General features: G+C 55.9%; 1 long non-coding RNA gene across 1 annotated transcript; it reads right to left on the reverse strand.

Moving 5' to 3' along the window:
- Positions 1-8,515: 8,515 nt before the first annotated feature.
- LOC132528262 (uncharacterized) lies at positions 8,516-11,554 on the reverse strand. The gene is made up of 3 exons (XR_009543148.1): positions 11,108-11,554; positions 10,501-10,710; positions 8,516-9,789 (listed from the first exon to the last, which is right to left on the reverse strand). It is a non-coding gene; the product is annotated as an uncharacterized LOC132528262 (long non-coding RNA).
- Between the last annotated feature and the right edge of the window lie 330 nt (positions 11,555-11,884).

Below are 11,884 nucleotides of genomic sequence, written 5' to 3' on the forward strand. Positions count from 1 at the left end.
GAGTGAGGTGTCAGTTTGGTGAGCCGGGTCATGTCACCCCTGCTTATTTGAGGCTGTGAAAACGTCCTCCCCAGGAGGAGGAAACCTCAGGGAGGCCCCTAGTTCTGGGCGGTTCACGGAGTCTCTCAACCACCTTCTGGGATGATGGGCACTGTTGGGTCCCCGTTCCCTCGCGAGGAAACTGGGCTGATTTGGACTAAGTGACCCGTGCAAGTGCACGGGTGGGGGAATCAGACCCCCATGTCTATGCTCACCTCATGACAGCATCTCCTCCTTCTGGGAAAAACAACAAAGAACAACAACAAAACCCTCCCTCGGTTTGACAACTGTGACCGCATCCTCCCCTGTGTTTTCCTCCCCGGTTCCTCCCCCGGCCTGGAGGCTGCTTGACACCCCTCGGGGACTTGCCCTTGGCATTCATCTCAGTCTCCATGTTCTACTGGGTGAATGACGGTAATGCACACACTCAAAGGGCACATGGCGGAAAGATGGGCTGACTCCTAGTTAATTTTTCTAAATTTGCCCAATGTATAAACAAGGGCATGGTTGTGTTTTACAGAATTTCCCGGCAGAATAAAATCTAATCCACACCATAGGCTCGATTGGAAACGTCCGTGTTCCAAGGAAAAGGACATCAGCTTTTGCGACTAAAGGAATGAATGGATGTTATGTCGGGGGAGAAGGGTCCTTGGCCAGGTCAGGGCGGGCGTCACAGCCAGCTGAGGACATGACCGTCACAGGCACAAGTCCAAGGTACCAGAGAGCTGCCTGCATCTGCTGCAAAGGTCTCCCTTCCTTAAGGGAAGGGACCATGTTCTGTTTGGTTTTGTAACATATTTCTATGAACTCTGCAGCAGCCCGAATGGTGTTGCATATTTAAAATGATTTGTCTAATAACCCAGTCGCCTCTTTTGCAAAATACCCAGCAGTTCCTCATTTGCTGCCCCCGCCCCCAGGCACTTGGTGGGGTTTCTCCAATAGCAGGGCGCCCAGGAGCCTGCCGGGCAGCCATGGGGGTGGGAGGTGGCCTGTCACACCAGATGGTAGGAAACACCATAGTTACCTGAGAAGCAACACCAGGCGGCCTGGATTGGGGGCGCCCAGGGTGCCTTCCGGCCCCTCTCCCTGACGTCTCCCCTGAGAGTAAGACCCCTACTGGCCCTGGGGACCCCTCACCCCTCACCTTGCAGCACTTCTCTCCAGCCTCCACTGAAGGCAACATGATGATGCGCTCGCCGAGAGAGGGAGATTCTCCCATGAGAAACGGCCCTTCTCCGCAGCTGGACTGGTGGCTGCCATTGCTGAAAGCCTTTTAGTCATTGCGGGAAAACCTCACTGAACTAAAGTGAAGGGGGTTCCGGAGAGCTTTGCTCAGGGCCTGTGGGCGTTTCTGCCCTCCTTCTGTCCAGGTGGGAGTAGGGCTGCCTGTAAAGGCTGGAGGGCTCTTGGGCTGCGGCAGGTCAGAGGCGGTCCCCGGATGGAAAGAACCAGGGCAGCGGGGGGCGGCGGGGTGCGAGTCCCAACGCAGCTGCCAGGGGCCGGTAGACTTCGTACCAGACCAGAGGGACAGAGGGCAAGAACCAACCTCCCAGGATGCCTGGGGCCGCCATGTCCCCAGGGCCCCATTTCTGTCCATTGTTTTGGAAGAATGCAGGGTGGAGGTGGCAGGGCTGGGTGGGAGGGCTGGGACAGGAGAGAGAAAGAAGTGTGCATTGCACGGGGAGATCGGCTTCTGCTGCAGGGCTGCAGGTGAAATTCAGGATGCCCAGTTCAACCCGAACTTTAGATAAACAGCAACAACCTTTTTAATATGAGTGTGTCCCCGGTACTGCTGTATTCATATTTGCTAGGCCTGGCTACCCTACCTGGTCACCCTGAGCTTCCCGCGCCTTTCATCAGGGCGACCACTCCCCTCGCACAGCTCCCAGCAGTGACGCCCACCCTGCCGCAGAGTTTGTGGGCCTGGGCGGCCGGTGTTCCTACTGCTCCTTAAACAAACTAGAGAGCAGCCCCGCCCCGGCTGGTTTCCCCGGGGGTGATTTCAGCCTTCGCCAGCACGGAGTTGTGAAATTCCTGCCGGCTCCACTGGGAGAGGCGTTTAAATCAGTGTTTCTTGGATTTTAATGGCGTGGGAGTCACCTGGGGACCTTGGTAAAATGCAGATTCTGAGTCAGCAGGTCTCGGGTGGGGCTGAGGAGCTGCGTCTCCGACAGGCTCCCGGGAGACAGCCAGAGGCTGCTTCGAAGCAGAGACACGGTCAGACCTGATTTTAGGGAATGGCCCGGGCTAGTTTTACCTGGTGGTCCTGGGAGACCTAAGTCGTGCTTTTCACACTGTGGACTGTGACCCGTCAGTGACTCATGAAATCGGGTGCATAGTTGTGAGCAGCTTTAAATAAAAACTGGGAAGTGGGCAAAATAAAAGAGGAACTATCAGGACACATTGCACATTTGATTGTTGTGTGTACGTGTGTGTGTGCATGTGTATGTGCAAATGTGAGTGTGTATACATGTGTGAGTGTATGTGAATGTGAGTGTGTGTGTGTCTGTGTGTGGGTGTGGGTGAATGTGGGTGGGTGTGTGTACGTGTGTGAGTGTATGAATGCGTGTGTGAGTGAATGTGTGTGCATGTCTGTGTATGTGGGGGGGTGAATGTGTGTGTACGTGTGTATGTGTACGAATGTGTGTAAATGTGCGTGTGTGTATGTCTGTGCATGTGTGTGAGTGTGTGTGTGAATGTGAGTGTGTGCATGTCTGGGTGTGGGTGAATGTGAGTGTGTGTACGCGTGTGTGAGTGTGTGTATGAATGTATGTGTGTGAATGTGAGTGTGTGTATGCATGTGTGTGTGGGGTGAGTGTGTGTGAGTGTGTGTATGAATGTGTATGTATGTGAGTGTGTGTATGCATGTGTGTGAGTGTGTGGGGTGAATGTGACTGTGTGCGCGTGTGTGTGAGTGTGTGTATGAATGTGTGTATGTGTGTGAATGTGTGTATGCATGTGTGTGGGGTGAATGTGAGCGTGTGTACATGTGTGTGAGTGTGTGTACGTGTGTATGTATGTGAGTGTGTGTGTGCATGTGTGTGAGTGTCTGGGGTGAATGTGGGCGTGTGTGCGTGAGTGTGCGTGTGCGCGTAGACAGCCCTCCAATGCACAATGTCTTCCTCAGGATGGCCGCGGCTCAGGAAATCTGGAAGCTGCTGGCCTGGCGGCTGAGACGCCCCTCCCTCCAAGGCTGGAGAGGGAGCTCTGCGGGCTCCAGGGCAGCATAGATGGCACGAGAGTCGGGTGACCACATACCTCCTGGTCAGGGCGCCCATCGGGGCCCGGGTGTGGAAGTGCCCTGCAGGACAGTCATGTTGCCAGTGAGCGTGGGATGTGCCCCAATGGGAGGGCACTTTGTCCCTCCGAGCCCCCCCAGCAACAGATGATGATGAACCCAGGAGACACCAGTGGCTTTAGTCGGGGCGGGGCTGGGAAGGGGCTTGGATTCCTCCCGGCCGCGGCAGGAAAGGCTCTCAAGGACTTTCAGGCTCCTTTTGGCCCGCGGCCCCACACTGGCCATCGTGTGGACAGGTCGCTAGATGTTTGACTCCACACCAGTTCCCAGAAGAAGCCTCATGGCCACGCGGTGGCAGAAATGACTGTTCACACATCAGAGCAGGCAGAGCTTTGGGTATCTCCCCGAGGGGAGCTCACCCAGGGCCGTGGCTTAGAGACACGGGGGATGCTGCAGGCGGGGTGGCGGAAGACCCCCCAAGGGTGGAGAAGGTCCTGACAAAGGCCACATGGAGAGTCCACCCGGCGCTTGCCCACCCGCCGTCCGCATGTGAGCCTGGCGGTCGGGACACGGTGGGGAGCAGGGCTCGGTCTCCAAGCCCATCTCCCCCGTCACGTACTCTCCCCGCCGCCACAAACCACACGGCTGGGCTCTGCGTGACGTAAGGGGAACTCTACACAGAGCCTACGCTTCAAGAGGTTGACAACCAAGATATCTCAAAACATTCAAGGTGACGTCGCCCAGGCTGGGGACAAATGTAGGTGAGTTTTGACTCTCGGCCCTGGAGAAACGCAGGTTTTCACAGCTAAGTCCCTCCTGGGGCAGGTCAGGCGGTGTGTCAGAAAGACAGGGGCGCTGGAGGTGTCAGGAGATGCCCTGAGCACTGAGCTGAGGGGACTCTGTCACCGGCCTTCACCACGGCAGCCAGGCCACCTGTAACTCAGACTCCAGGCTGAAACCAGGGCCTTGGCATTGACCAGGAGGGTGACCATCTCCCAGAGGTCACTGGCCACCCAGAGAGACTCAGGTTCATTCCAAGCAGACCAGCTCCCCTTCCCATCCCTGCATCAGGACCAGTGCCTGGACCGACGGGACCACGTGGACAGTGAACCATGACAGTGATGGGGCGGGTCATCTAAGGGAGCGGCGGTGGCTCCTCTGAGAAGCACATGGCCAGCCTTCAGGGGGACCGGCTCGCAGGCAAGGCGGGAGAGAGCTAGTATCCGCTCACCCAGCTGTGAGCCCGGCTTCAGAGCTGCGTTCCCCGGGGAGGTGGCCCTCACCTGAGCTCTGCTGCCCAGAGCGCCGAGCGCGGTGCTCAGGGCCGCAGAGGGGATGGGGTCTGGGGAGCACAGAGACCGCAGTTCGCACAGTGGCTCCATGGCCTCCTTTCCTGTTTTCCTGACGAAAACAAAACCCTCACTGAGGAGGCCTGGCTTCCCTCGGCATGACGGGGCGGGCTGCTCCCTGGCTGGCTGGCCCTAGCCGGTGGCGCTGGCCCACACTGTCGCTCTCAGGAGGGGTCTCCACGCCTTCCATCCACCGCCTACCGAGTCTGAACACAGGAGACTTGGCACAGATTTGGCCGTGGAATCTGAGCCCAAACCCAGAGAGGAGCGGGTGTGTCCAGATTGAAAATCCTGTCACGGCTCTGCTGGCTCTTAGAGGCCAACCCTGAAAGTGATGTGCTGTCTCCCCCGAAATCACTGCCAGCCTTGGCCCAGTGGCTTCTCGCATGGCAAACTTTAGTTCCTCAGTCGCAGAGACCATGTCCCCAAGCTCCCCGTCTCATATTCTGTGGAAATGGACTCCCCAGCGGGTAGGGAAGGACCCCCATCGTTTTTAAATTGGGGTATAGTTGATTTACAAGGTTGTGTTAATTTCTGCTGTGCAGCAAAGTGATTCATATATATACATTCTTTCTCATATTCTTTTCCATTACGGTTTATCCCAGGATATCGAATATAGTTCCCTGTGCTATATGGTAGGGCCTTGTTGTTTATCCATTCTGTATATACTAGTTTACGTCTGCCAATCCTAAACTCCCACTCCATCCCTCCCCCACTGCCCTCCCCCTTGGCAGCCACAAGTCTGTTCTCTGTAGGACCCTGATCTTTGCTTGAAGTCCCTCCCTTCCTCCCCTCTCAGCCCCCCTCCCAACCCCACCCTGCAAGTAGCAGAAAGAGAAAAGGCCCTCCTTTAGCTGAGGCATGAACTACTTTTTCCCAAATTTTGAGAAGTCTCCACCGATCTCTGCCCGCAGGGCAGAACCAAGACAGACAGGCGCTCCAAGGATAATTTGGACCCTTCCTGGACAATGTTCTTTCTTCACTTTATTTTTTTTTTAATTTTATTTATTTTTGACCGTGTTGGGTCTCTGTTGCTGCGTGCGGGCTTTCTCCAGTTGAGGAGAACAGTGGCTTCTCTTCGTTGCGGTGTGTGGGCTTCTCATTGTGGTGGCTTCTCTTGTTGCAGAGCACAGGCTCTAGGCACGCAGACTTCCGAAGCTGCAGTATGCGGGCTCAGCAGTTGCGGCACACAGACCCTATAGCACGCGGGCTTCAGTAGTTGAGGCGCATGGGCTCAGCAGTTGTGGCACACAGGCTTCAGAAGTTGTGGCTCGCGGGCTCTAGAGATCAGGCTTGGTAGTTGTGGCGCACGGGCTTAGTTGCTCTGTGGCATGTGGGATCTTCCCAGACCAGGGATCAAACCTGTGTCCCCTGCAGTGGCAGACAGATTCTTAACCACTGCGCCACCAGGGAAGTCCCCTGACAGTGTTCTTTAAATAACAATCCAACATTTATTTAGAAGTGGCGGCAATTTTTACAGATAAATATCATGTATCCTTTATGTTTTGTCCAAAGTAAGGGATCTATTACATGCATCCGTTAGATGTCATTCTCCAAACCACACGAGTTATTGGCAGCCATAAACAAGTTAAACGGCCTAAAATGTGGATAATGAAATAAATCACGCGCTTCCAATAAAAAGCACTACACTGTGCTGCCTCCATCGTTTTCATGATTCTCGCTGACTCTGACTGTTGGCTCGAGGCGACTCTCGGCTGCCTGATGTCAGGGCTGGGCTGGGTTTGTGCTGTTGTTCCACCCTAGTTACTCAGGGGAGAGAGACTCAGGTGGCCACACCTGCAGGGTGCGTGGGGGGCAGGAGGCGCCGGAGCGTCAGCCTGGGAAACGTCCAGGTTACCTGCCAGGGTACCTGCCCGGGAGGCAGGTGCAGAGCCTGGGCCTCTAGAACAGTCGGGAGGGTCTGGAACCCCAGGGGAAGTGGCAAAGAGAGCTTCTGCATTTTCAGCTCAACTCTCTCCTGCACCATCGGTTCTGATGCAACACGGGTGCCTCCGTGGGTGCCAAAGGCCCAGGGGCACCTGAACTCTGGCCCAGAGAGCTGCTTCTCCCATCCTGCGAGGCTGTCAGAGGGTGGGAAGGTGTGTACTCCCCCTGCGCCGAAGGAATGTCACCCTTTGCCTGGACTGTTGGCGAATCTCCATCAATCGTGGCTTCCTCGGCAGCAGTGGACCCAGTGTCCGTGCCCCAGATTGTGTCAGGAGTCCACGTGGAAAGTGGTAACTGACACACAATCCCAGTCTATCCCAGCGAGGCCTCAGTGCTCCTGGAGCCCCAGAAGCTCCCCGGATGGATGGCCCCTCGTTCTGTCTCTGAACCCATCACAGCAGAGGCGTTAGGGTCTCCCCAAAGCAGTCACTTGAAGGCGTCCCTCCCGGGCCCTTCCCATGTCAGGCTTGCTCCCTCCTCTTCCAGACGTGATGGTGGGGAGGGACACCTGGGTGTCCCCCGGTGTCAGAGGACACCCAGGCCGGCTCCTCTCTCTCCAACTTGCTCAAAGCTTTGACACAGTGACCCAAGGCTGAGATACTGACTCCACGCTGACAGGTTTGACTAGAGCAGCTCCCTGCGCATGACAAGGAGAGAGCTGTCCGGCTAAATGCCATTCTGACATTTGAAGGGCGACTCTCATCTAATTTTTGGTTGTTTAAAGGCAAGAAGCCTAGAACTCTGTCTTCTTGTTAAAATGACAAGACGCCACAAGCATTTTTTCCTCTTTCTTCTCCCTTAAGAAGTAGGGTCTAAGGGGAACTTGATGTATGATGAACTTACCACCTGGGAGACCTGTCCCTGTGGGGGAGAAACCTGCAATGCGGTGCATTTCTGTTCATCGTCACCGTCACCGTTACCACACGCTCGCTCGGCATGCATGCAAGCAGGACTCTGCCAGGGGCTCTGTCAGGTGAATTGTCACCGTCCCTGACTTCTGGGGTTGCAAAACCCAAGGAAAAGAATGCTGACGGGCAAAGGGGCGAGTGTATGGGAACCTCTGGGTGTGCAGCAGTGCTGTGTACAGCATCACCCACTTTCTATCAATAGCTTCCCTGTAAACAGAATCTGAACATCTTTGTCATCTCAGCGTCCACGTCACGGCAGGGAGAGGGGCAACAGTGGGGAGATGTTGTCAAAGTGACAGCTACTGGATCAAAGCCCCCATCCAGCTACTACCCCCAGCTCGGCCCCTCCCCTCCCCAGGACTGGGGCCAGGACCGGGGCCAGGACCTTCCTCCAGGCTCTCTGAGGCTGGAAGAGCTGGTCCCTCTCCTTCAGGTCCTCGCAGCCCCACCTTTCGCTGGAGGACAGTTTCTCCTGCTGGTTTGGTTCCTCTGGGCGGTTTGGGGATTAGTTCCTGAAAACAGGCTGTGGCTTCACTCCCACCTACGCACCTTGGAATGAGCCTACAGTTTGGGAGGATTTATTTGGAAACCTTTTCCATTCCTCTGGCCAAGATTACTCAAAGGGTTGGGTCTCTCCAGGAAGAGGAGGCGCTCTTGCGGAACCCACTTGCCCCCAAGGAGACAGAACCCTGTTTCAGGACGAGGTGTTTGTTTCCGACGAGGGTTCTTCAATCTGGGCACAACTGACATTTGCGGCTGGATCGTTCTTTGCTGTGGGTCCTTTCGGCGCCCTGTGGGGTGTTAGCAGCGTCCCTGGCCTCTGCCCACTAGATGCCCGCGGCACTTCTTCCCTAAGCTGCATTAATCAAAACTGTCTCCGGGCGCTGGCAAGCGCTCGGGGGTGTGGGTGAGGGTGGGAGTGTGCAGAATGCCCTCAGTTGAGGGTCACCGCTTAGATGTACTGTAGGTTAAAATCTTTACCCTAGCAATAATAATTACGCACGCACACAAAGACAACAATTACTGTTATTCACGTTAGTAAATTAGCACAGAAAGCACATGGGTCCTAAAGGAATTTCAGGATCCCAAACCCCAAAACTTTAGCACTTTGTTAAAGTTCAGGGTTGTTCGTGTTACATCTGCGGGGTATAACAAAAGTGACGCTAAGAGCAGCCCACAGGACTGAGCGGACCGCGGGCTGCAGACCTGGAGCCCTGAGACCTAGCTTAGCCCTGGGACCCAGCAGGAGGGGAACAGTGGGGTTTGGCCCTTAGTTCCTTCCTTCTTAGAAGGAAGCAATTAGGCTAAACCTGTGGTTTTCCTGTTTCTTTTGCTGGAATCCAGGTCGACGGTGGACACACCGCAGCTTAGCAGCATTGGTGATCCAATCGCCCGGGGGGAGCACACTCCCTAGTTTGTAGTGGACGTTACCCTTTCTCATACTTGATCAGGAGTCCCGGGGCATTCTGACACTCTGGATGAGAAACGCTGAAGTACATCGTTTTACTATTTCTTCCACTCTAAAATTCTAGAGGCAAAGAGGCTTGCTTCTTATCCTGTCCAGCTTGCCGGTCGGCCAGTCCGGAGGACAGCATCCTCAGGCCCCGACCCCAGTCCCTGTCTCACCCTCCAAGCTGCCTCTTCGTGTAACCTGCCACACAACTCCTCACCCTGGCCCACTGGCCACAAATTCATTCCCTGCCATTAAGCTCTCCCATCAGTGAGTCACCTGTTCTTTCATAGGTTGTGAGACTAGAGCCTACCCTACGGGTGGGTAAATAGCCTTTGTCGAAAGATACTTTCGAGCCCCACTGACTCATGGGATCATCCTGACACCTTCCCCTCCCCCAGCTGCATTTCTAGAAAGTGTCCTCAAGTTTGGTGTCCGTCCCCTCCAGTCATCATTCCTACGGGGTGTTTGTCTGAAGTAGTTACGTAAAGATAAGAGTTCCATCTTCACGAAGTGTCTGGACGGACTGGACTCCTGGCTGCAACCCACCCTTCTGTCTCCGTCCTTGGCGTGAGGTGTGCAATCTCCCTGGGTCCCACTTCCGATCCATCGAGGCCCTCGGACACGCGCGGAGGCTCTGCCGTTTGCCGGGCACGTGAAGAGGAGTCAGCCTCGGCCGCCCTCAGAGGAAGCCTCCGTCTAGGAAAGGCTGTGGATGCAGCCCCGTCGCTGTCACACGGGACGGTAAGTGATGGAAACAAAGCAACCGCACGTTCCATCACTGGCACAAAAGAAAATGAACGAGTTTTCCTGGAGAGACAGGAGGCCCCTTGGAGCAAGTCCCACTCGGGCTGCGTCCTGCAAGATGGGGAAAGACAGAGGGGGAACTGGAAGTGGGCAGGCCCAGGGGGAGGGGAGAATCCATCCGCGTGGCGAGCTCAGGGGATTATGGGCTTGAAACTTGTGTAGGGGTGTGTGCGTGTGTGAGTGTGGGAATGTGTAGGAGAGCATGTGTGTGTGAGAGTGCGTATGTTTGTGAGCATGTGTAAGCGTGTGTGTGAGTGTGTATGTATGCGTGTGAGCATGTGCGTGTGTGCGTGTTCTCACTTGCAAGAGCGTGTCGTGGGGAAGGAGCTGAGGAATGACAGGGTGGCCGCAGAGACACATCCTGGAGGGACTTGTGCGATGTGACAAGGAGTCTGAATTCGCCCACGAGAGAAGGCAGGGCTTCTGAAGGGCTTCAGGCCGAGGGCGGCCGTCATCACATTGGCCTTGAAGGAAGACACCCAAGGACCAGAGTGGAGGCTGGCGGAGGAGGTGGGAATTCCAGTTAGGATGTGGGTAACAGCCCAGGGAGGTGAGGGCTGGAGAGAAGCAGCCCCGGGAATGGAACCAATGCGGGGGGCGGGGGGTGGACAGCTGGACGCCGGTGATGCCAGCTTTGGTGGGCATTTGCCCATGGGAATGCAGAGGAAAGAAGCGCTTTGGGGACAAGTCAGGAACTTTTGCCAGTGGCATGTGTGTGAGGTGCATATGCGGAACAGCAGGGGCGAAGGTTTAGTTCCCCACCTGCCATAAGACGTGCCATCATGAAAATGTGATGGAAATTCAGGGAGCGCTTTGAAACCCGCAGACGAAAGGTGCGGGGAAGCGGAGAGCAGCGTTATTTCAGTGTGTTTCCTGCTCTCTCCTCGTGGCCTCGTCAGCCAGCCTTTCAGGAGGAAGAGAACTCTTTCCCGGGCTTGATTTGAATCGCCTCCGGTCCCATGCCAGCTTATTCTAGGAAAAACAACACAAGTGTCACAGATGTGACATGTGGGAGGGTTTGGCGCATGGTGTGGGCTTCAGGGAGGTTCTGAGGTCCGGGTACCGGCAGCCAGAACTGAGGGGCGAGACAAGGCCCTGTGATTAGTCCTGGGTCCTGGATTCCCCCCACCCCACCTTCCCTGCCTCACTTAGAAAATCCATGCCCTTTCTGGTTTTTTCAATCAGACTCGGAACTGTCCTGCAACATTCACAATTTCTTCTATCCTGGGACCCACTGCACAGCTGGGTCTAGGGGCTTGGTGTCCAGCAAGACTGACACAATCCCTGTCCCCCCACAAGGAACTGTCTAATAGTAAGAAGGTGTGTAAGTATCTCATGATCAAGAGAAAGGACCAAGACTGAATCAAACCTTCTCCAAACGGCTCAATTTCCGGGAACAAACGGACGCTCCATCTACGGAGAGCACGTGGAAGGGCAGCCCTGTCGCTTGCAGGGCCTCCTGAACGGAGGAGCAGGCACGGTAGCTTCTCCTGTTGGGTAGAGAGTGAACCGCCCCTTGTGTATCATCTTCTGGATCCTGGAGATTCGAAGCCCATGTCTCCGTCTGGCCCCGCTGAAGTGCCGTCACGGCATCATTGCTGGGATTATCTGGACTCGCCTTTCTGCTTCCCTCACCGGGGTGGGGGTGAGCTGGGAGCGTGTTTCAGGCTAAGGCAAGCAGGCTGAAGGGATGTCAGAGCCCGGACTCAGTGCCGGCTGGAGCTGGCCAGCTCCATCTCCCTGGGGCATCACGGGAGGAGGCTGTCACCTGGTCATTGCTCTGGAGGAAACGGGGGAGACGGGCCTGCAGGCAGGGAACAGGCGTCCTGGTTCCACCGCCGTCCGTGCTCTGAAGGCAGGGGCTCGAGTTAGAGGCAGAACCCCGCTCTCCCCGAGGCCACTGGCCAGGACGGCGCTTTCTCTCCCCACGTCCTAACTGCCCTTCCCATCCTTTGCCCTCTCTCTCTCTCTCTCTCGTCCTCATTATTGAGCTCCTGCCATTTCAGGTACCGAGTTGGGTGCCAGAGAAACACAGAGAAGACACAGCCCCGCCCTCAAAGGACCCCTGGGCTCCAGGAACACGCGGACCTCCGTCCCGGGTCGGGGGGTCTCGATGTGGCTCAGGTTACACCCCCCGCCCAGCGTG

This window comes from Lagenorhynchus albirostris, chromosome 10, assembly GCF_949774975.1.
Source record: "Lagenorhynchus albirostris chromosome 10, mLagAlb1.1, whole genome shotgun sequence".
NCBI lineage: Eukaryota > Metazoa > Chordata > Mammalia > Artiodactyla > Delphinidae > Lagenorhynchus > Lagenorhynchus albirostris.